The 24,122-nt window shown below is 44.0% G+C and overlaps 1 protein-coding gene across 4 annotated transcripts in view; it reads right to left on the bottom strand.

Annotated features, from left to right (window-relative positions):
* Positions 1-24,122, bottom strand: part of HTR2C (5-hydroxytryptamine receptor 2C) — a 169,115-nt gene that overhangs the window by 47,327 nt on the left and 97,666 nt on the right. For 3 of the 4 annotated variants that reach the window (XM_051968230.1, XM_051968232.1, XM_051968229.1), the window contains exon 3: positions 9,637-9,680. The gene's annotated coding sequence lies outside the window, so the exon portion shown is untranslated. Of the gene's footprint in view, positions 1-3,537; positions 3,734-9,636; positions 9,681-24,122 lie in introns of those variants that run through there. The other variant, XM_051968231.1, reaches the window with a different exon arrangement.

The raw sequence follows: 24,122 nt of genomic DNA on the forward strand, positions 1-24,122 counted from the left end.
CTATCAGCCTGCAAAAGGCTATAAGAATTAGTGACTTCTAACACGAGCAATTGAACGGAGGACAAAAGAAATGCACGTTCGTTTGAGAGGAAAGGCCAACGCCATTTCTGAGTGAATTTCCTAGGAGACGAGACCTGCCCATTTTTCTAGGCATGGAAGTCTGGAGCAAGGGAGCAAACTGCTTCTTCTTCTGGCTCCCTCACTGAGCCAGGAGACAGTCTAAACAGCCCAACATCCTGCTACAGTACTTAACAGGGTCCTAATTAATTGACAGAAAAGGTCAGAGAGGGTTTGGGCTTGGGTACGAGGGCTCTGTCCCCCTGCCCCCGTGCTCTGAGAGAACTCTCCTGCCCTAGCACAAATGCCAGAGTTAAATGATAGCATGCATGCTCAGCAAAAGCCAATCCATTCTCACCAAATTAATAAATGAGAATATTCATTTTTAAATTGATTTTCAAGCTTGAAAGTAGCACATAATGATCCACATCCCACTCTGGCTCAATCAGGAAGCTAACTGTCTTTGTTCCCACTTATCTCACTAATCCGAGGGGTCGCTTTCCCAGGTTCCATATCTGCTTGGCCCGGTTTGGTGATAGAAAACATCCTCAAACCCTGGACCGTGTCACAAGGCTGATTGTATCAGTTCATAAGAACCTTCCCCCCTTTCATTTTTTCATATCATCAGTCATGTTCAACGAGAGCAGGCCTTCTAGTCTAGTCCAACTTCTGATCCCCCACCGCTATGCCTTTGCCTGTTCAACCCTCCCCCATCACTATCAGTGGTGTTGGGTAAATGGTCACAGTTAGAGAAGCCCTTCTCTAGGCCTTATTCACCAAGCTTACCTTGGACTAGGTTCACAGGAAGAGACTGAGAAAGGACCAATTCGAGATAATGTAATTCTCGATTTCTACGTCTCTCCTCAAGATTGGTCAAATCATGAATAATTTCCTTTGCAGAGGAGTCTACCATAACTTTCTCAGACCTTTTCTTCTCAAAAGCTGTAAATTCTCTGTGCTTTCCTACTCTTAGCCCAGCTCAGCACTCTACAACATTATAAAGAAAGGAATAACTAATAGTCCAGCCATTCCAGTTCTCCATAGGTCACAGAAAGTTATGGTATCCAAGGAAACCATTCATCCATCTGTCTATAATGGGTGGGAAACTGAGAGAATGCAAGCTTTCTAGAAAGCAAGCCAATGCTCTTATCGATGGCACTACTGGAGTTGCCTGGCAACACTTTCTCTTGCAAAAGAAAAGTTATGTAAGACAAGAAAGCTTAGAGGGTAATCATTCCATTTACACTTTAGATGTTAACCGGGTTTTCAAAGAAACAAATCATTTTTCTCTCTTCCTTTAGAATCTATTTGACTGGAAGAAAATCTCTCTGCGCCTCTGAAATGTTTCTGCATCTATTTAAAAAACCATTAGAGACTCAACCTGATGTTTAAGGAACAACAGAGCAGGGTTGTTTTCCGGCCGTTGGGGAAGGAAAACCTAATCGACAAAAATCACGACTCACTCTGTCATGATCAGATGTCCAAGCCGTTGGCTTCAATAGGAACCCAAACTGGGGAATTTCTTGGTTGCAAAAGCCCTGTTCATGAAGCCTGAAGATCCTCATACTTCATAAATTTAATCTAAGCAGACATCTTAGTAAATGAAACCAAGGATGGCCCAGCTAGCCATCATTCCTGAATCGTTAGCATTTAGAGATGGCTCTGGGCCAATGGACAAAGAACTGGATTTGAATCCTGTCTAATAGATGCTTAAAAACTCAATGGCCACTTACTAGCTGTATGATCTAGGACAAGTCTTTGTCTCCATCTGGCCTCAAGTTCCCATTTCTGTATTATGTGGGATCTCAGTGATGGTCTGGAAAACGAGGGGGAGATTCAGGGGACTTTCCTGAGCCTTTTCGGGGATAGATATTTGATGAATTTGTCACAGTGCTTCCTCTTCCTCTGTTCTTTTTAGCGGGACCACAACCACCTCCCTCTTCTGGGGCCATCTTGTTGGGGCAAGCTGGGCAAGGAGAGCTCTTGAGGTTCCCTTGCTGAGCTCTCAACTCTTGCTGCCACGCAAGGCGTTATTGATAAACAAGGGCCCCTGACTCGCTTGGGCACTTCAGCGTGACTTCCAAACATGAAGATAAATGAAGCAGCTAAGCCATAGTTGCCACTTGGAAGGGGGATATTGTAATTCCTCTGGAATGAAAATGAGCTTAACCTAGAGCAAGTTTTAGTGTTTTTTAGATAATTAGAAGAGTTTCTGTTCCCTTGTAGATCATGCTTATTTCTTGGTGCTTGCCTGCATTTTCCAACTGATTAAACCCATTTCATCAACAGACAGGACTGAATAATGGCGACAGGCATGTGCCTTTGAGCAGAAAAAGAGCTAATGGGAGGGCCAAGATGCCCCTCCCTGTTGCCCAGATAAAGATCAGGGAGTTTGGTGTGGGAAGGGCTGCCCTTTCATGGTCATCTAATCCACTCCCCTCATTTTTTTCAGAGGAAGAAGCTGAGGTCTAGAAAGAGAAGACTTGTCCCAGATCACTCAGATGGAGGAATAGGAGCTGACCTCTCTAAATCCTGCCCATGACTGCCCTGAATTGTTATTTTCCTTCAGACTCTCTGAACCTTCCTCCTCGATTCACTCAGACCTTAATACTCCTGTCTGGCAGGCTCTTTGTGAGCCATTTTGTGGCCAGCCTCGTGATGAGCTTCTATACCCTCAGCTAGGCTAATATGTCCCCAGGTGAGGGACAACACAGTCTGTTCTTTGAAGGTAACTCTCGGCCTCTCCCCAAAGCCGGACTAGCTCAGCGAGTCCTGCTAGGATTTGGATTTTGTTACCACAGCCACAATGAGACGATGTGACCGGTCACTAATTGGGGAGAAGCAGTGTACAACTTCGTGAGATTTCCCACTGCCAGGGCTCTCCAGCTTACCAAGCTCCTGCCCTTATGGCTTGCTTTGTTAGTCCAGTGGGACAAAGCCAACACTTTGCTGGTCCATGGTCCAGGCCGCTCTACAGTGGAAAAAGCATCTGAGCATTTCCTTTAGTTGGATGCCTGGGCTAGGGCAGGGTGCCACCTTAGGTCAAAGATACCAGACCAAGGCAAGAGAGGCTGGTGAGCTTCAATCTGGGCCATTCACAGGCAGCCATTCCTCCCAAGATTCAAGCATAGGCAGAGGGAGGCCAGGTCGGGGCAAATCTGGGCTCCCATAAAGCCAACATTAACTAGAGCCTTTGACCCTGGACTCAGCCTTCTCTTGGCTGGCCAGGCCTTCACCTTCTCATCCCCTCAGTTCCCTACTCTCTCTTTGTCCCAAATGACACTTTTTCATAACAGTGACGCCTTGGACCCCGTGTCTCCTTTGGTCAGAGGAGCATGCTGAAGCGCGATGCCTCTGGAGTCTGGAGTTTTGATGGCCTTTGGAATGGTTGGTTACACTTGAGCACCTGAGCCTCAGAATCAGATATATGCATATATCACCAGGCACCTGAATGCTAATCGAGCAGCCAGTTCCACCTACCTTCAATCCAAAGCAGAGAGATGGCTCTCCAAGGGCTGCCTGCCGCTTGTCACTTTCAAATGAAGCGAACTTATTCAAAGAAAGCGATCCAGGCCAAAGTAGAGAAGGAAAAGAAGGAACAGAAAATCTCCCCAACAGAAAAAAAAGCAGAACATGAATAAAAATAACAAAACGGGAGAAAGTAATGGAATCATTCTGGATAGGGTCCCACTGGAGAAGACACAAACACAACAGAATAGGCAGCTGTCAAATGGCTGGGAGAATCGCAAGTGTCAAATGGGGATGATTACAAGACTCAGAACTCGCAAAAACCAATGGCGTGAGCGTAAGTACACATGACAGCAGGTTAGAAGCAGTGAAGAAAGTTGCTAACAGCAGCCCTTTCAAGAACTCCAGACGTTCCTCATTAAAGACATCTCTGCTACTACTCTCTTTCCTCCACATTTTGGTTTGTCTGTTTGGTTTTTGTTTTGCTCCCCGAATTAAACTTGGCCAAGGTGGGGGGGGGGAGGGATTATCTGTGTTCTCATAGCCCACTGGAATATAAAGTTCAGAGGTTATATTCCAACTCAAATACATGGTTTCTGAAATCTGAACTGACCAAGCAGCTGAACCAGAGAGAGATTATTAGCATGGGAAAGCTTGGGGGCAGTCTGGTGTAGTGGTTAGAACACGAACCTTGGCTTAAGAAGGGCCTGATTTTAATTCCTTGGTACTCATTTCCCTCCATGACTACGGGCAAGTCTATCTCTCTGAATCTTGCAAGGTTGCTGTGCATTTTAAAAGCGAAGCGACGTGCAGATGTCAAAGCATCCCATAGAAACGCTAGCTATTCTCCCCTTTAGTGTGGCTCTCTCTGTAGAGGGTGCTAGCTTCCTCCCCCTTCCCATTTTCAATCAGAAGCCCTTTGGATCAGAACTGTCAGGCCAATCTGTCATCTTGGGGCTCTGGGAAGTGTGTTCCCTTCGTAGTCAGGTGCCCGTCATTCCTACATTGGAACTCATGGTTCAGAAATACCAACCTCACTGCCCAATCTCAGCAGTTCACTTGACCTAGCTGTCTCTCTTCTGCAGTCCTTCTCTTCATCCTTCTCCAGTCCTTAGTTTCTTGGCCAAGATTTTCTCATCCTTTACAAAGCTTTTTAGATTCCTTCTGAGGTCTTGTTATCGGCCACATGAGCCACTTAAGGAGGGCTTGATGAGTCTGGGGAAATTTTCCATCACCTATGTCTTAGGAAGTCAGCAGGTCTACGGATAGCTACCTTGGTGACTCTGAGCAGGAAGTCGTCAACCTCCATCTCTTTCCTTTCTCTGCCCCTTACAAGAGCAGCCCCCCACCTCCACGTCCATCGCTTAGAAGACAAGTAGCTGCTGACTCTGAACTCCTCCTCCTCCTCCCAGTGTTCATTTCCTCCTCCTTGGGACAAGCTTGCTGAGTCTCTTAGCTCCACATGTTGGTGGTCCTCCTTTTCCTTTCCTCTTATCCGACCTCAGATCTTGACACAAGTCCAGATCCTCTGTGTCTTCAGATCCTTTTTCTTCTTAATTTTCTTATCGAAGCCTTCAGTCTGTTCTGTCTCAGTCATTTAGGAACACTCCATCGTTCCTTAGGACGCAGGGGACATTGATTCGGCTGAAGCCTCCTAGCTATTGTCATCTGTCTTAGCCACTCTGCCAAAGAGCTCTGGTAACCCACTCCCCTGAAGAGAACGCTTCACCTCGGTAGCATCTTCTTACCTTATCAGAACCTCGTGATCCACACTCAACTTCCTTTTCTCTGTCTTGCCAGCTTTTCTTCTCTTTCTTCTTCAGCTTGAGTTTTCTCCTCCTCCTCCTCTTCTTCCTTCTCCTCCAGCTTAAGTCTTCCCTTCCTCTTCCTCCTCTTCTTCTTTCAGCTTGTATTCTTAGCCTTCTGGTTCTCTTCTTTCCCCTCATCATCCTTTGCTTTGTGTCCTACTTTTCTTCACATTCTCCCAAACTTTCTCCCTCTGAATTCAATGTCCGGCTTTCTTTCCAATTTCCAAATCCTTGGGATCACTTTCTCGATGACTTTGTTGCTTTCGGCTCAAGATCATTTTTTGTTCCTTCTGCCGCTCAAGCCAGAAGCAAAAACTGTCGTCTCAAATCAAAGGCATGTCGGAACCACAGAGTCAGGTGGGCCTTCCGTGGCCAGCGGCCTGCAACTCCACCTGAGTAAGAATCTCCTCCACAGCAGTCCCCACAAGCAGTCCTGACTTCTGGCCTAACTCAGTTCCAGAAGTCTGAATGCTCTTTCTGCTGATCCACTCTTCCAACATGGACTTGATTTTTGCCTTCGGTGCTTTCAAGCTATGAGTTCCGGCCTACTGACTGGGGCTCTCCCCACCGAATTACCAATAGCTTTCAGCTACGTAGACAAGTCAGATTCTGGAGTTCAGGCCTTTCATTAGTCCTCAACTACAGGCTTTGCTCAATACATTTCAGCTCTAAGGGATAAAGAACCCATTACACATTATTCATCAAAATATGCCTCAGAGAAGTGAGTATTTCATTCCCTAGCACATCCAACTGAAAGCGACGCCCTGGAGCTGTGTGGTAGGTTCCCTAAGGCATGCAGAACTGAAGAGCCATCTTTTGTCTTTTGATGTCTCAGAAGAGACAGTACCCCTGATTAGAAAAATTGAATTGATGAAGGGATTATGGAGTTAGTGTTGGTTCTTGGATCGGCAATACTCGACAGAAAGCCCTTCCAGTGGAGAACCTGATACCTGGAGATAAGAGAGAGAAGCTGCCCTGGCCTGGGACAAAGACCGGCTTAGCCTCCACAGTGGCTCCCTGTTGGAAATTTGCATTCCAAAGACAAGCCTGAAATGTTTTTGTTTTGAAATAAAACTTAACACACAATTACTACACAGTTTGGAAAAATCCATTCCAAAGTTATGAAAAAGATCGTTAGCACACTGGGGCTGGAGTCAGGAAGACCTGAACCCAAACGCCACTAGCTGGATCACCTGAGGCAAATGACTGAAATTCTCTAGGCTTCCATCTCCTCAGCCGCATTCAATGACCGAAGGGCCCTTCCCACATCTGAAACCTGGCCTCCTAAAAATTTCAAAATCGCAAAGCGTAACTTTAAATGACTGCTTTCCGTCCTCGTAGAAAACTAAAAGTCCTGATTTCTTGCTCAAGTATGTTCAGAAACCAAAATTAAGACTCAAGCCTTCTTTTTCAGCAGGCTCTGCCCCTTTTCTTGGTTGGCAGCATGTAACCTTTTTTTAAGGTTATGTTTGGCCAAAAAAAATCATCTGGGGTGGGGGGGGTGGCGAGATCAGCTGACCAGCCTTGAATTTAACACAAAAGGCAAATTCAAAACCATGTAAAGAATGAATGCATTCCGTCATTTTCTTTTTTCCCAACTACCAAAGGCCTGGTGAGGAGAAAGTAGAAAAGACGTGTTTGTTTGTTTTTTTAAAGAATAAATTTGGAAGTAGGTGAAAGTAGCAGCAGCAGATTGGGATGTTCTATCTCTACCTGGGAGGTAGGCACTGAACTCAATTGCCTCTATCTTTTTCCCCCCAGTTGGGGAAGTATCAGAAGCAGCAGCCCCTGAAAGGAAAGGCTGCCAGAGGTCCAGCAATGGGGACTGAGTGGAGCTGCTCAATCACTGAATTTGCTTTAGTTTTGCCCTAAGATTTTCTCCGACAATTGCAGCAAGCTACCCCAGAAGCCTTAAAGCAACCAGGAATGTTTTCATGACGTTATATATTTCCAAAGTGATCCATTTCCCCATCAATTAAAGATGAGAGTTGGGAGAACTGCAATGTAGGGAAACCGGAAGGAAGCCAAGGAATGAGGTCTTAATGCCAGGCAAGGGGCCTACGGCCAAGGGATATAGAGTGTTAGGCTGGCATTAATGACAAAAATGATCCCGGGACCTGGAGATACAGATCCTCTGACCAGTGTGTCCCCCAGGGACATCCCCACTATTTTTTTTAACCAGGAACTCCATAGTATCAAGTACAAAATAGTACTTAAGCACCAATTTCTTTCCTTTAGAAATGAATCTCTGTCCTGGCTGTTCATCTCTGCTAAAACTCATCTGGGGGAATAAGAATCAGGATGTAGGAAAAGCTATAATGCTCCTTCTCCAGCTTTGTAGTCAAACTCCAAAAGTGCCATTGGAATTAATGGCGCTATATCAAGAGGAAAAGCTGGCATGAGTCAGTTTCAGTAAAGGAACATACTGAAGTACAAATGAACGTAATGAATTGTCAGTGCACATAGTCCCTGAAATGACCTACCTTCCTTCCTCTCTCCCTCCCCATCCCTCTCCCTCTCTCTTTTTCTTCCTCCCTCCCGCCTCCCTCCCAATGGGCCATTTAGAATTTATTCAACTAAGAAAGAAGACGTGGATTTCAAGGTGGCAGATTTCAACTGCCATGACATTTTGGGATGTCATTCCTATGTAGGCCTGGCCCCACAAGCCCTTGACAATAGTCACAGGCACCTCCTCCTGGTCCGGCAAGAATTCTCTTTTTTTAATAAAACTAGCTCCAGAGCTCAATGAATTATGGCCATAGTGAGACCAAGTGATCACTCTTTTTAAAGCTTCAGGGGGCCTGCCTATGTATCCAGAGGCCAAACTCTATAAACCACTCATGGTGCAACATCTCGGGGGTCCTTAGCCTGCAAGGGGTTAGTCAACAAAACCTCTCACTCTTTCCAAAGAACTTGTTCATTTCGAGCCTAATTTCTTCATAGTTCTCCCCCATGAAAACATTTTCCCTCTGTTACTATGTAAGCAGCACGATGCAGTAAATAAAGCCAAGGAGACACGAGTTGAGTCCTGCCCCAATCCATATAGTCCAGGTGACCCAAAGCAAGTCTGCTCACTTCTCAGTGTTCTAGATAACTAAAGATTTTAGGTTGAAGAGAAAGGAAAGGCAGGCCTTGATAGAGGGAATTTCCTCACCTGGGAGTTCCCTAGAGCAATGACTTCACAGGTCCAATCTCTACCCCATCCTGATCTTATGTTATCATCATAAGGTGATTGAGTTGTATGAAAATATGTGCATGTGAAAGGCAAGAAGACAGAGGTCACTGGGCTCCATTTCAATATGACTACCAGGCCAAGGAAATAATCATTTGACTTTCTTTAGTTTTTGGATTCATCAGTGTGGAAACTCCCTCCACTGATGTAAAGTGCTCCTCTGTAACTTGTCTTGGAGATTTGCTTTGAGAGGTGGAAGGAATCTCAGGGGCTATCTAGTTCAATTCTTTCATGATATAAGGGGAGAAATGGACACGTGTGGAGGTGAAGGGTTTTACGTGGACTGCAAAACATCAGAGCCACATGGGATCTGAGGCCGGTTCTGTATCTTTAGGGCCAGTGCTCCCTCGCCTGTGCTGTCCCCTCATCCATGGGAACTTACTTCCAACCCTGCCTTCAGTTTGCTGAACAGACATAAAAACCAACCCCCTTTGCATAAGTCATACTTTTTCTCCTCCACACAACGGGAAGTAGCTTATGGCCAACGAGCCTCAATGATGCAGAGCATTTCTCGCCTTGCCACGTCTTCCCTATTTGTTGTCACTAGCAAGAGTGGCTTTTTCCTTCCTCTTCCTTGTCTAAATAGCATTTATTGAAATTCTTATCTCCAGACCTTTTGGTGGTCATGTGACTTCTACGACATTTACGTTTTCCTTTTTTAAAAAACATTTCGTGATGGCCACGTCTCTGTGGACAGAAAACCTAACCAATCCCTTAGTCCTCGTGCCTAAATTCTGTAACCTTCTGCTTGATTTCACTGTCGAGTTCATCAAGAATGAATCCTTGCCAATTTGGACCTACTCAAAATAATCTCAAAACAAATCTCTTGATTTATGTATCTATCAAGCATTTTTGAGCAAACTTCCAAAATTAAAAGGTCTTTTTGATTTTTTAATATTCTGAAAAAAAAAAGGTTCCCAGTTTTCAACCTCTCCCCCTCCTAGTGGCTGCATTCTATCACTTGATTTTCATCCCACCAGTCTGCACTTCTGAAATGGGGAGGGGGGAATATGTTTACAAATGGACATGGAGGTGGTTGATGACAATATCAATAAAGGGCAAATGACATACCTTTGCTTTCTTCAGAAAAGCTCCAGGTGCTCCTCCGAACAAACCTGTGAAAAAGGCATGGTGTTACTCCAACTTTTTAACAAAATGAATTTTTGACGGCTATCTTAGGTTTTTGCGTCCCACATTTCACGATAGATTTCACTTCCTACCCCTACCCCGATTTCAATTTTTCAGGCACGGGAGCTCGTGCACACAAAGTTTCCATCGTCCCCATCGTTTCCGAGCTGGGACTCCACTCGCAAACGCGGTGCTCTATCCACTGGCTTACACGCCCTCCCGGTTGTGCAGAATGGGCTTAGGGATTTCTGACTGCAAATACTAAGACTAAAAGGACATTGAGGATTGTGGAGTCTTTATCATCTCTTTGGCAAATTTCAGAGGTGTCAAGACTGAGCGCCTTGGAGTGGGGATGACAGGGATTCCAGCCCTGCCTCTTTCACAGCCCAACCGGGTGATAATGGGTAAATCCCACAACCTCTTGGTGTCCCCAAACACTAAGAGGTTCTAATGTTCTACAGTTCCAGAGTTACTATCTGCACCAGCAGAGGGAGTTTCCATACTGGGAGCTCCTTAAGCTGATACAGTCACAGATTTGGATTCTTGTCTCGCCTCATCCCCCGCCCCTCGCTTCAACAGACATTTAAAAACTTATACAAGGTCGCTAATGGGAGATAAATGACTAAAGAGAGATATGCATTGATCACCATACACCACACAGCATGTTCACTAGATTTTGGAAAGGTCGCAGGGCTGATTTGCTGGACTGGGACATCTCCTAAGGGGCTATAGTGCATATCCAGTTCCATGGAAGATGCCCCACTCCAGTCAATCAGTAGTACCCTAGTACCCTGATCACTTCTGCTACATAAGAAAATTCTGATGAGAATTATTAGCAAGTTTCAGAAAGCAGACACTTTTCTGAAAGTAAACCAAAAAGGCAAAAGGCGAGCTCTTAGGCCATCAGTGTTCTGGAATGGTGGGCAAAGCAGGGGCTAAGAGTCAGGCGTGAGCTCCCGCTCCAACTCCTGATATTAACTCATGCTCAGGCAATTTCCCTTCTTTAGTTTTCAGTTTAAGGAAGCCTAAGTGGGCTCCTTTGAAGGCTATTAAAAGGCTGGCTTGGGCAGCTCCGCCATAAGCCTGTCACTGTGCCTGAAATCCCTACTACCACAATCCCTCATCAGAGAGAGGCAGGCAATTTCCTGGGGACATGGTCCAGTGCTATCTGGATCAGAAGAAGAACAACATTAGCAGTGATTAGCTACTCGGGTCATCTTCTAGCTGAGCACAGGCCTAGGCCCATTTGGGTTTGGGATGAGAGGTCTGAGAAGGTTTGGAGTGAAGGTTGTGACCTTGGTCCTTGTGGGCCAATCAGTGACAGCAAGAGAGTGTAGTCCATTGAAAAGGCAGTGGGCAAGATAACCTTTGTTTTTATGCTAATGGGTCCTGTTAAATGGTCAGTTTGACCCAGTCTTCTCACATAGACCCTGGACCTCCCATCAACTACTTGTCATGTAAATTATAACAAGATTTAATTGAATAATCACATTTTTTTTTTCAAAAAATGCCGACTACTGATTCAACCAGAATTAAAGGATTAGGAAAACGGCTTTTCTCCGTTGCTAAGGTAGTCCGTGTCCTTGATGGAGTCTCATGCTGAGCACCTGAGCAGACTGGTGGGGGCATGCAGCCCTGCTGGGATAAACCCTGCTGAGTTTACAGTCAGGTTTAATACATAAAAACTATTCTATGAATCTCTAATCCAGGCATAGTATAATTGAAATCTCTATAGGCAGGTTTCTGATGTGTAGTGAACACATTACTCTCACATAATTTAACTCGCTTGGGCTACTAATTAAGGAAGGGACTGATTTAAAACCCCTTTTATGCAAGGACCCAACAAAACAAATTATATTTACATCGAAGGAAATATAGAATTTAGAGAAAAACCCCAGACAGGGCTCTCGGGGCTCAATATTACTTGGAAAATAGGTGATCCTGCCCAGAAATGAAGATGCCTTCTATTTTGCATGAAAACTCCATCTGCAATTTGAGTAAACTTATCTCTTAGTCATTTGCCCTCTTCAAGAAGGGAAGATCTCCCACAACTAGTTGAGTTCATTCATGCTTTTGGAACAAGTGACTCCATACAAGCTCCTTCTTTAGCCAACTTCCTGACTCGTTGGAGACTTTTGGCCAAAAAAGGGTTCCTTGCCTTCTGTACACTACTGGCTGTCTCAAAAGTCTATTAAAGCTTAAAACTGAATTGAGAATGTTGAGACATCCCATAGCACCCTTCTGCGAAAAAAAGTGCTTGTTCTCTATTTGCCAAGGACAGACGAAAACATCTCTCCAGAATTTGGTTCCTCCCTTCTGGCATTGTCCCCAGTCATAAAACAATCTGGTTACATCCTTCAGGTACACACAACATTCAGAGCAATCAACCAACATTTTTCAATTACCATGCACAATACGTTTTTTAAAAAGAGGGGCATTCAAAATAGGACACAGTTCCTACTCAAAAGGAACTCAAACTATTTTGACAGTCAACAACAAAAGTAATGATAATAAGAATAGCTAACATTTATCTAGTTTTTTGTAAGGCGTTTTACAAATATCATTGCATTTGATTTTCATAACAATCCTGTGAGATAGGCACTATTTTTATAGATGAAGAAACTGAGGCTATGAGAAGGTAAGTGACTCCCCATAGTCACACAGTGACACCAAACCCCCCATAGGAACTTCTCTTGAGATATCCAAATTAGGGGAAGGGAGAGGGATGCAACCTTTTTGTTTCTTGGCTAGCATCCGCTATGGTCAGAAACCACCCCTGATGATGTTCTGGTTGCCCTCATCATTTTTATGATTTCATGCTTTAGAAATTGGAGACACTTGCCAAAGGCCATATTTACCACCTTTCTGAATGTGTAATCATTCTGAAACTCTAAAGTATCTCTTTGTAATTTTCAGAGAAGCAAAGTCAAATAATTACAAATCTGTCCTAATGGCTCCCATGGGGCAATAAAGTCTATTAAGCTTTGAAATATCATAAAATATTTTAATGGTAATAAAATTAAAATGTATTTGCATATCTAAAATGAAACCAGGGACTGAAAAGTTACCAAGAGATTCTAAGTGGTTTCTCAGGCCATTTTCTAGGATTACCTTTAGGCCAAGTGCCCCTGCTTTTTCTAAACATCATACAGAATTTTCACAAGACCTCAGTTTCTTCAGAAGAGAGCGTTGCTCTGTGTTCTGATCAGTTAAACAACGGTGGGTCCAAAGGAAACCAAAAATTGGCCCCATTGTCCGAAAACATTAAAGGACTAATAGATGTAGATGGGCTAGTTGATTCATAGGAGAACAAATGCGTGCTGATTTAATTCTGGATTGCAAAGCAGCTTGGCTTTTTAAAAGTTCTGCTTCTTAAAAAAAACATGAATCCAGTAAGGAAATGGGAGAGGGAAATTCACTTTAGACCTTGAAAGTTTGCCTTAATATCAGTTAGAATAGCCCTCGAGGGGATCGATAGATAACTTCATCAGTGATCTAGGCCTCTGCAAGATACTTTATGGCAATGGGGGTGGGAAGTTACTGCCTCAGTCCAGTGATGGCCTCTTGATTTCAGGGTGTCTCTGAAAGAACCAGTATGGAAGAACTCCTGGAGAATAGGCTCAGACCAAGAGCAATCGAATGGTCCTGGTGGTTCCCTTACAAAACTCAAGAGAATTCAGGAATATGGGCTGAAGTGGTGTGCCGTGGGGATATTTTCTCCTATTTGTAGGTCCAGAGACTGCAGTTAAGTGCTTGAATCACCGAACGACCAAATGGGAAGGAGACATTAATGACCCTCTGGTATAATCATCTCCTTTTACAAAGTGGAGGGGGGAGGAACTGAACCCCAGAGAAGGGAAGGGACTTGTCATCACAGAGTCACATAGTCTTGGTCTAGTAATGGTTTGCTGAGGCATCTGACAACACAGTAGAAAGAGACATGCCGTGACACAGAGAGCCTCTTGGAGTGTTACCAATGGAATAAAGAGTGGATGGGGGCCCGTTTCCTCAATGCCTAAGACATAAGTTCCTACCCAGTGATGCATATAATTAGGGAAAGGGCAAAGAAATTAAGAAATATGTCAAATGCAAATCTGATCAAGGCCCTTAAATGGGATGATTAGAAGCTTTTGTCTGACAAGTATGCAGCCTGGGAGACCAGGGGAAGGAGGAATTGATGTAGAATGCAGAAGTGAACTGAGGACCTGGCTTGCATGCATATAAATCAGGGAGAAGAGAAGCTACAAGTCCAAGCACACCAGAAGCCCAGCTTCCCAGGAAGTATGCAAGATCTTTTCATCTTTTTGTCCATCTTGGGCTCTGGAATGGTTTTACTCACAAGAAGGGAAGAGAGAGCTTAGTGGGCTTTGGAAGAGACCCCAAGAAAAGGTAATTTTCCAAACCACTGATAGGTAACAGTTACTTTGCTTTGTTTCTCTTCTCCCCAAAATCCTACTTCACACTGAGAACCCAATGTTGGAGCAGCTGCTGAGAGAAAATACCCCATTTCTCAGAGGACATGCCTTGGAGAATAGCAAAAAAAAAAAAAGGGGGGGGGGAGAAAAAGAACTTTCATGGAAAATTCTACAGGGTGTTTGGGAATTAAATATTGATAATGTGGGCTTTTATCAAAAAAAATTGTGGGATCAATCAGCCAACATTAGCGTGTGTGTGTGTGTGTGTGTGTGTGTGTGTTCATGCAGCAGATATACAAGGCATCATGGGAGACACAAAGTGACAGAAAACCCTGCCCTCAGGGAGCTCATGATCTAAGACATGATTGAGTACACACTAGTTGGTCTGAGTGGTAGAACCATATGCGAACTGGGAGAGGTGGGAATATGGAAGGAGGGGAAACTGGGACCTGAGCTACAACTTCAAATGAAGGGAGCACTGCTGGCCCAAGCACATTTCTGAAGCATGGATGGGAATACGAGACTTAGCTCCTGTGGCCTAAGGACCGAGTTACTCAGCAACCCCACTAACAAGCACAACAGCCTATCACAAGAGGAGGTGCTTAATCAACATTGATTGAATTTTGACTGAGAGGTGAGAAGCCCTCATGGTGGGTCCAGCCCAGTCACTACTCTACCCCGTCCTTCCTATCAGAGTGTAAGCTACAAGGACAGACGAGGATGCCAAATGGCTGGCTTGAACTGCTAATGCTGACCTGTTGTCATGACACTGGCTTGGTTTTTGCCGTCGATTCTGGCCTACTGATTGGGGCTTTCAGCCTTTCTTACCTCAACAGCTCTTAGCTATCTGGACAAGTGAAGCCAAGTCCTTGGGGGCTGTATAGAGCATTCACATTTTTTCTTAACTAAAGGCACCCGCCATTTGCCCGAGGGAATAAATGAATGTCAGGATTTTAATGAAGGCTGACTTCAATAAAAGGCTCTCAACGTTATTAGACAAGCAGTTAATTAAATTAAATAAAGCCAAAGTAAGCATATAAAGCTGGAAATCAGTTTCTGAGAGTGCCTTGGTCAGGTAAATTAAAAGAATTAGGAAGTATCCATAATCTTAACAGAACCTCTTTTCCAATTTGTGATAACTTGACAAAGTTGAGGGGAGTCACTCCAGCTAGCTAGCCGCAAGTCCCCCACTAAATCTCTTCCCAGTCTCCTCGCCTTGTTGCTTTCTGCTTAACAAAGTGATGCCAAATGTAAACTGGCCTTTCCCCCACTGCCCTTCCTCTCCTTAAGCGTGACACACAAATAAGCTCTCCTAGGAATTGCCAGCCCATGCAGGTCAGTGTCCTGGGGGCTCCAGTCTCTTTGAATCCTCTGAAAGGAGGATTTTTTTCTGAGAAAAATGAGGGATTCATGGCAAAATCCAGATGGTTCCAGCTCAAAGCACTGTTGCCCAAGGGCTAGGTTGACATACCAATGCTCTGCTCTCTCTCTGTGGATGTCTTGGGACTGGCTCTCGAAATTAATTTTTGCCTCGGCAGTTTTCTCCTTCTAACCCTATTGTGAGAGAAGCTTCCTAGAGAGAGTGACATTTCTGGGTTTCAAGGGACATGACAACTCTAAATGATTATAGATATGATGATAGGGGGTGTTAGGACTTGGATCAGATGAGAAGAATTCATCACATATTCCCCATGTAAATAGAGACCTGCCCAAAGAATTAGGTCTCACGTCAAAATCAGATTCCTTTCAGGGTAATAAAGGTGAACTTTTTTTCTGAAAAATTTATCAGATCTATAAATGCTGGGAAATCAGAAGAATAATTACCATGAAGTGGCTCTGTGAATTTCTTTTGGTCTCAGAAAAATTAAATTCATCAAAGAGTGGAGAGTCTTTTTATTTTCCTCCTTGATCATTAAAGCACAGAAGAGGATGGCTTCACATCACAAATTGACTATTTTGAGTTTTCTAAACTTTACAGTTAACCTATCTGTCTCTCTGTCTCCTATCTGTCTCTTTCTCTGCCTCTTTGTCTCTCTCTGCCTGTACCTTTTCTTCTCTGTCTCTCTTCTGTTCTCCTCTCTTTTCTGTTCTCTCTCCTGTTCTTCTCTGTCTTTCTGTCTCTGCCTCTCTCTGCATCTTTGTCTCTCTCTTGTGTTTTGTCTCTGTCTCTGTGTCTGTCTGTCTCTCTCTTTCTCATATTCCATTTTCCCTTCTCCAGTTTAAAAATTTCAAATAAAACTAATCATTCCCTCCCTGTCCCCACACCACCGTTGTTCTTGTTCCTCAGCTCAAAACCAGGAAGTTCCCTTGAACCCTTCTTTCCGCTCTGTCACCTTCCCAACTCTGACATGGCCAAGTCTTGGCCATTTGGAATCTGACATCTCTCAGGCTGTTCCATCTCACCACTCACACTCCCAAACCTCACTGTCAAGGCTCCCCTCACTCAGTACTTGGCCATTTACAACTAAACTCTCACTGGCCTCTCCTCTTCCTGGGTCTTCCTATGACTAATCAGGCATGTGACAGTTATCATTTGAACTAGATGGCCTCCACCCAGCTGGGGAGGCATGGGGGCCACTTGGGGGCGGGGGGACTTTTGGATTAACTTTTCTTTGCCCTTCTGGGCTTTCGTGCCCCACACAGAGCCAGCTTATGCCCAGACTGGGGATTATTGGGCCAGTCCATTCTTAGGACATTCCAACAAAAGGCAAAGCTCATTATTTCAGCCTCCACTAATTGAAAATGTGTGATAATGCCTCGATATGAAGAGAATGTTTTAACCCAGCAGAATGGGATGGGGCTTAAAACAGTTGAAAGGACAAACTTTTTGGAAGGCCTCTTCAAGTTCAAGTTTACATAGAAACAATGGCAATGATCCTGATTGTTCTGTAGCATATCACATCATTCACAGCTCCCTCTTTTACATTCTCTTCTTTGGGGGACTCCAAAAAATGTGCAAACCAAAGGAAATGCTACACTTAGGGCAAGTATATGACCATTACCCTAAATGCCAGACCCTCCCCAAAAAACTACATGCCTTGTCCGAGGCTTTGTCCAATTCTTTTCCCATCAGAATAGCATGAATAAGTATCTCTAAGGACATTCAGTTTTCTCATTTTCAATACTCCAATGTATCGGTTATCTCTCTGGACTATAGGATGGACGTCCCACTGTGTTTTTTCCTATCAATCTAGCAGCAAGTCAAAGGCTGACAGCTTTCAAAATGATGTTTTGCTTCATATGACACAGATTTAATCCCTACAAGGTAAGATGGAAGAAACAGTTTCTGGGGATGTGACATCGGCCCCGGTAGTGCAGCGCAACAATGCCATTGACTACGGGCCATTCTCCGGCACTCCCCGGGTTCCATTTGTTTGTGCTAAGTGGGAGGGTGGCTGGCTATCTTAATATTCTGGTGCTTTCTGCCGCCTCAGCCTGCCTAGAGAATACCAATGCCCCCCTGTGGGGACTGTGCAGAACCCCTGAGAAGTGGCCAGTGTATTCTACTATTGATGGGAAGCTCTAAATGTCCACTCCATGGAGAACTGGAAGAAACTCCACAGGACACATCCAGTAAATTATATTTTGTGGGGTATCACAGCATTTGGTTCAATGACAAATTTCCCTCAATCTCTTTCACAGTGCGCTGAAAAATTGGGTAGCAGCTAAAGTGACTGGACATCTTGGGCTTTCCAGGAGATCCTGGGAATTTAAAATCTTAGACTAGGTTTACTCGGCAGAATGCTAGCACTGAATCTTGGATAAGCTCTGTTGGGTAAAAGGGGTGTGTGTGTGTGTGTGTGTGTGTGTGTGTGTGTGTGTGTGTATGTGTTGAGATAAGATTTAAAAAATTTTAAAAAAATTTAAAAAATGGAATCTGTGGAAGGCCATGAGAAATTGCTAATGCTTGGTTATTTAGAAGAGAGTTAGGATTTCATGAAATCATTGAATTTACAATAAGAAGAAACTTCAGAGCGTACCTTGTCCCCTCCCATCCCAGATCTTATCTTGAACATCTCTCAAAATGAGTAGCTAGCCAATCAGCCTCCACTTCTATTCCCAACCTGGCAGATGTCCTTTCTAAAATGCAGCACCCAGAACATCATTCATACACAGTCTTCAAGTACTTGTTCCTTCCTTTGAGTTGGGGCCCATCCTCAGAGGCAAAATCTGACTCTAACCCACCTCTTTGGCTTTAAGCTATGACACTAGGCTCTTTTCCCCTCTTTTTCTCTCTCCCATTTCCCAGCCAACATCCCATGTGCTCTCCTACCCCCTTGATTTGGCCCAGACCATTCCCTATGTCCTAGCTTCCCCCTTTCATCTCCTGTAGTTCCCTCCTTGGACCTCTTTTTGTCGGCCCTGGTCTTCCTCTTTTGCCCCTATAGGGCCCTTTATTTGTCAACTCTCAGCAATTATCACTCACGATTTTGTATTTGAGTTATTGGGAACAGTGGGGAGCAACAGGGGAGTTTCTGCGTCTATGACACTGCAGAGCCTATGTGCACAGGGACCATTATTCCTCATCTCATTTTTTCATCACCCCTAGTGACTAGTACAAGGGCATTGTGTCAAATTAATTTGCTGACTGAATTAACAGTCCCCAGGACGGGCTGAGTGGCATGGTAATAATTCCATGGTTATTAGAAGAGGCCTTAAGCCTTCCCCGAGCTCGCTTGGACCTCAAGGAGCCTGGCTCCCACCCAAATCATTTGCAAAGTCTTTTCCTTTGTGGCCCCACATGAAGGAAAGTAACTATTTTCTCACTGGAGTCATTTATTATATTATGGAATCCTGCCACATTCGTTGCCCACATACTCAGCCAAAGCAAAAACCAAGACGTGGCAGATGATACGAACATCAGCCTTTCCATAAAGACCTCTGTGGACTCCATTGGAAGGCCCTTTCCGAAAGGGGACAATCCAGCCTATTTGATTTGCTGATTTCCAAATGGGAGATGGTCAGTGCCATCTACATGAAAGGGGCCACAACTCATTAGGTATTCAGGGTGCAAGGTAAAGAGGAACGAGGCAAACAGAAAGTGGGCACATAAATGGGATGGAAGAAATGATCAGATCCCTGACAAAATTCGATATTTGTGCATGGAACAAACAGAAAACAAATGACATCTATTAACTACAAAGATTTACAAGGCACCGATGGTGGAGGAAAAACAAAGAGATGAAGTATGTCCAGAGAAACTGGTTTCTGTTTACAAAATCACACAAAGTGAACAGGGCAAGCATGCAAAAGAAATGTAGCTTCCAAAGCCTGAGCACTCCATTTTAATAAGAGACAGACTGAATATGCACTTCACAGCCTACTGCTCTTGACACCATCAATATACATGAATTCTATTGATAAGAATCCATTATATATTGATAAATCCATAGGAGAAACCTTTAACAGAGCCAGCCAATGGGCTTGCTGTCTAGGAGCCCCCAATGGGGAAGTCCAAGTGTCTGGTCATACATGGGCACTTGCAAAAGCCTTGTGAAAATCCTCAGAGCCTCACTTCCCCAATTTAATTCCCAGAGGAATCGGTTGAGGTAGGCTGGGAAGAAAAGGAACACATTTTCATGTTAGCTCAGGAGTGATCACGCCTCCAAGGAAGTGAATTGCTAAGTTCTTGCCATAAGGAAAAACAAAACAAAGCAAAAACAACTCCCTTCCTTCCATCCGTTTCAAATGGGTTGCTTCTTAATTTCACTAAGTGCTTTCTATATGTAGAGTAGAAAACTGCATTATTTTAGGAAATGGCTCAAATCAAATATGAATTATTTATAAAGGGACAAATTGCTATTACTTAACCTCATAATCAAGAGCTATAAGCACGCAGCAGCCCAGCGCTGCCAGCAAGCATTCATCCCAGGGCACCATTCTACTACACTGACAGAAGTCATCTGAGTAGACACCCTTGGACTTTGGCAATAACCTTTTCAAACACGAGCTGCTGGATGGATGAAGATGTTTGGTGACCATTTAATTTTATTCAATTATGATCCTTGTCAGTGAGAGCCCAATGAGCAAGTATTTGCAAAAGCCTCTTTGAAGCTCCTATCGAGAAACTGAGTTTCTCAGAAACTGGGAAAGGTAGAAGTGCTGTGCTCATTTCAACCTCATCATGCTCAAGGAAAGACAAACAGCACCTTTCATCACCTTCTTTCACCACCTTTACTGCACCTTTACAATTCAGAGGGCCATAGATATGTGTTTGTGAAGACGTTTCCGTGGCTCAGGACTTAATAAATCACGTTAGATGTCAGATCCCCACTAGCAAGAACCAGAAAATTTGCTCGGTTTCCTTCTTCCTTTCTGTAGTGGAATCAGCCTTCCCCTTTACCTCTCCACTGAGTTAGAGAACATGACGGTAGCCACAATAAACAGGAGAAGTGGGACACTACAGTGGGGACGTTTGTGGAGTGGTGCTTGTTGGTTTCCAATCACTTTGTCAGATCAAGCTATCTTATGGTCCAAATGGAATACCATGAATCTACCCTTCGAGATAATTCCAAAAATTCAACTGTGAAATCAAACTTTCAGCTTGCCACTTTCCAAGCAAATCAGATTAATGTAATGTATTCCTTGACAAAGATTTGATCCACTAGAAAAGGTCTCCGAAAAAGGGTGACAAATCTTCCAAGAGGGTCATAGGGGACGATGGATAAATAAGCATTATTCTAGGCAGGAGGACTTTCCATTCTAGGTTTGAATCAAATGGAAATCTGTCATAAAAAGGCAAATTACAGACTAGAAGTCAAGCCTTTCTACCTTTTTAACTGAATTCTCTGGCTTGATTTCCTCTCTCTTGCCTCCTCCCCCAAGATGGAAAAAAAAAACTTAAAAAAAAATATTGTTTGTCCTTAGATATTTAAAGGCAAAACAACATGGGAAACTAACTGGATGTGGCTTTTTGATAGCCAATCAGTCAGGTTGTGAAGCATGCTGGTTTGCGGTAAAACCTGTGGCTATGATATTTGGCCCTTCCTGCCAAGCTCTGCCAGCTGCCACCATATTTGCTGACTATTACTTGTTATCTGCCCTCATTTTAGAGGCCTAACAATTGAGTGAGCAATTAGAATAGTTTGAAATTCACAGCTTCTGGATCTACTGGCCCAAGACCCATAAGAATGAATTTGAATGGAGGTAAAAAAATAATTTATGAGGAATTCAGTGTATATATGAATAGAAAAAAGTGAGCTTGTACACAAAGTAACCACTTTACTTCTTTCCCTACCTTGCCTTTCCCTTACTGAGAAGAAAAACGTGCACACAATCCAACCTTCCTGGTCCCCTATTAAGATCAATAAACAGTTAGGGGGATATAGAAATCACGGAACAAAGAAGACCCAAAAAACTAGCAGCAAGCTCAGAGAGCGTCTGGGAAGGCGTACAATGCAGCAAAACAAAAATCAATCGAGCAGATGAAATAATAAAATAATTCATCTCCTTGTACACAGTGACCCTCCACGATGATCAGCTGGCTCCGAGATCATGCAAACAAAAATTAAACGCTTAGTGGAAATGACTGAAAAATACAAAGGCCAGGATGGGAACAATCCAAACAAATGCTTCATGACTCAGCAAGGAGGTTGTACAACCTTCTTAAGATCAACATGTATATGATGCAAAGTTGGAAAATATGGTCTAAACTAATACAAAATGTCAAATACCAATGACAACCTGAACCTGCACGCCAAGGCAGAAGTGGAACCAGTCCATAGCAGGGAACTAATATCAGACGGTATCTTGTCTATGATCTAGGTAAGGGGAATCTGTGACTAAAGAGTTGGTACTGGATAGCTCCGGCTAGGTCAGAGATCATTTGAAACCCACAAAGGCAACTTCAGTTAATGAGAGGTGAAGATTCATGCTAAGTAAAAAACACCAAATGGCTGAGACAGCACATCAACCAATCACCTTCCAGCAAGGGCTGAGACAAGATGGTCTGTATTGAAAACTTATAAAAAGACTGACAACAGATGGGGGCCAGAGCCTCTATTTCTTGTCAGATACCAGATCCCAGTCATCTTTCCAGCTCTCAATTTCCAGCATTTGCATTAAATATCAAATCCTCAAGCCCATCTCTTTTCTCAGTCACCTGAATCTTTTAGGTTTCTATTCTAGTCTTGCCTCTATTTTCTGGGACAAATTTTCTAGCTTCCTTCACTCACTAGGGAGACTCAATAAAGTCTCTTACCGGGGCTCTGATTACACTCAAAGGATCCACATGACTTATCATTTGTTTGAAGGAGGCTACAGACAATCAGGCTCAGCAATAGAAAATAATTTCTCCCCCAATGGATCGATTGTCCAATTCTGGTGCACGTTGATGCCAGACCAAACCAGGTTTGGATTGAGGAAGGTCCCTGAGCTGCAAATCTTCACAGATGGGGACAACATCAAAACAGGTCAAACCCTGCCATTGGAGCCCACCAGAGATACCATAAATGTCCCTTGCTCAGGCCTAACAGTGGTCTGATAACATCTGGGCAGCATCTGAAGCTGGGACAAGAATTATGATCAAAACCCAAGATGGCCACCGACCCCATCTGTTCCATCAGGAATCTGTCCAATGCCTGCCCCCAAGGACAGGTTATTGACCAGACGGAAGCATCTGGTACAGCTTCATTAGCATATTTGCTGCATACACGAGGCCAGAGACCTCTCGAAGAGAACAGGAAGAAATGAGTGATCGCTTTAGTACTGTTTTGATGATCACTTAAGCTTCAGAAGAGAAGCTTTCTCCTACTATTTGATGCCATGCTCCTCTCGGGAAGTCTGGCCACAAATAGTATAATTACATCTACGTGGAGATATACATCTATTTATTCACATAGCACAACGACCAAAGGAAAAAACTCAGCCGACCCATATTGTGATTCTGCAGACACCATCTCCATTTCTCCCACCTTCAATTTCAACATTCAGAGCATTTTCTCAAATACACAGAAATTAAACTGCGTCTGCCAAATGAATTGGAATGAAAAGCTAAGTTCCATTCTCTCAGTCTATCTGGAAGTAGTTGACAATGGTTTACAAAGCTGATGGGGAAAGTGAATATGGAACAAGAGTTAAGAAACGTGCCGCTCTCTAGTCTCAGTTTGCCTGAGCCATGGTAGCAGCTGCCATTGGGCCCACACACTGTATGAGCGCAACATGTGAAGCACCCTAGCTGCACGGCCACCACCCTCCAGTCCCAAACACTCGCTGGTCCCAGGGATTCAATTTTGGCTATTACTCCTGAATGCCTGAGTATCACAGAATCCTGAGAATCAAGTCTATCTCATTGGACAGACTGGGCTGTCCTTGAGAGCGGGAGCTCTGTTTTACCTTTCTTTGTGTTCTTAGTCCTTAGCACAGTACCTGACACCTAGTAGGTGCTTAGCAATAAATTCTCATTGATTTGACTTGTGCTGTATCTGTTTTGTAAGCAGATCAGATCCGAGCAGGCAACGTAAATTTCAACTGATTTATAGAATAAAGAATCATAACCCTCTCTTAGATTTTCATTAAACATTGGCGGGGGGCGGGGGGGGGGGGAAGTCCCTAAGTCTCCAAGCACAGCATATGATATGGTATCCCTTTTAGGGAGAAACAATTTCAGGACACCTGAGCATCAGAATAAAATTTGAGCGCTCAGTCCCAGGGGAGAAATTATAAATTCAATTCCAGAACCACGTAGTAAGGCACTGCACTATGTGTTGAGGAGATGGAGATGAATCAAGAAAAAAAATCAGCCTGTTCCCAAGGGACCAAGATGCTACCGAATTATCTCAGCTAAGTTTTGTCTCAGCCACGAGACTTCTGGAGCACCAGCAAGTCTCTGACGTCTCATTCTGAATTATGGACTTGATTTCCCCATCCTTCCCAACCTATTTCTCCCTGCTCTGCCATGGAGAGAAACGGAGGCCTGTGGATTCGGCTCTGTTGTATTTTTCCATCCACTTCCCAGAGAGCCCTCCTTCTGGCCAGGAGCCTCTTGGCACTGGTCTTGGCTGCTGTTGGACAGAG

The sequence above is a fragment of the Antechinus flavipes genome, chromosome X (assembly GCF_016432865.1).
Source record: "Antechinus flavipes isolate AdamAnt ecotype Samford, QLD, Australia chromosome X, AdamAnt_v2, whole genome shotgun sequence".
Classification (NCBI taxonomy): domain Eukaryota; kingdom Metazoa; phylum Chordata; class Mammalia; order Dasyuromorphia; family Dasyuridae; genus Antechinus; species Antechinus flavipes.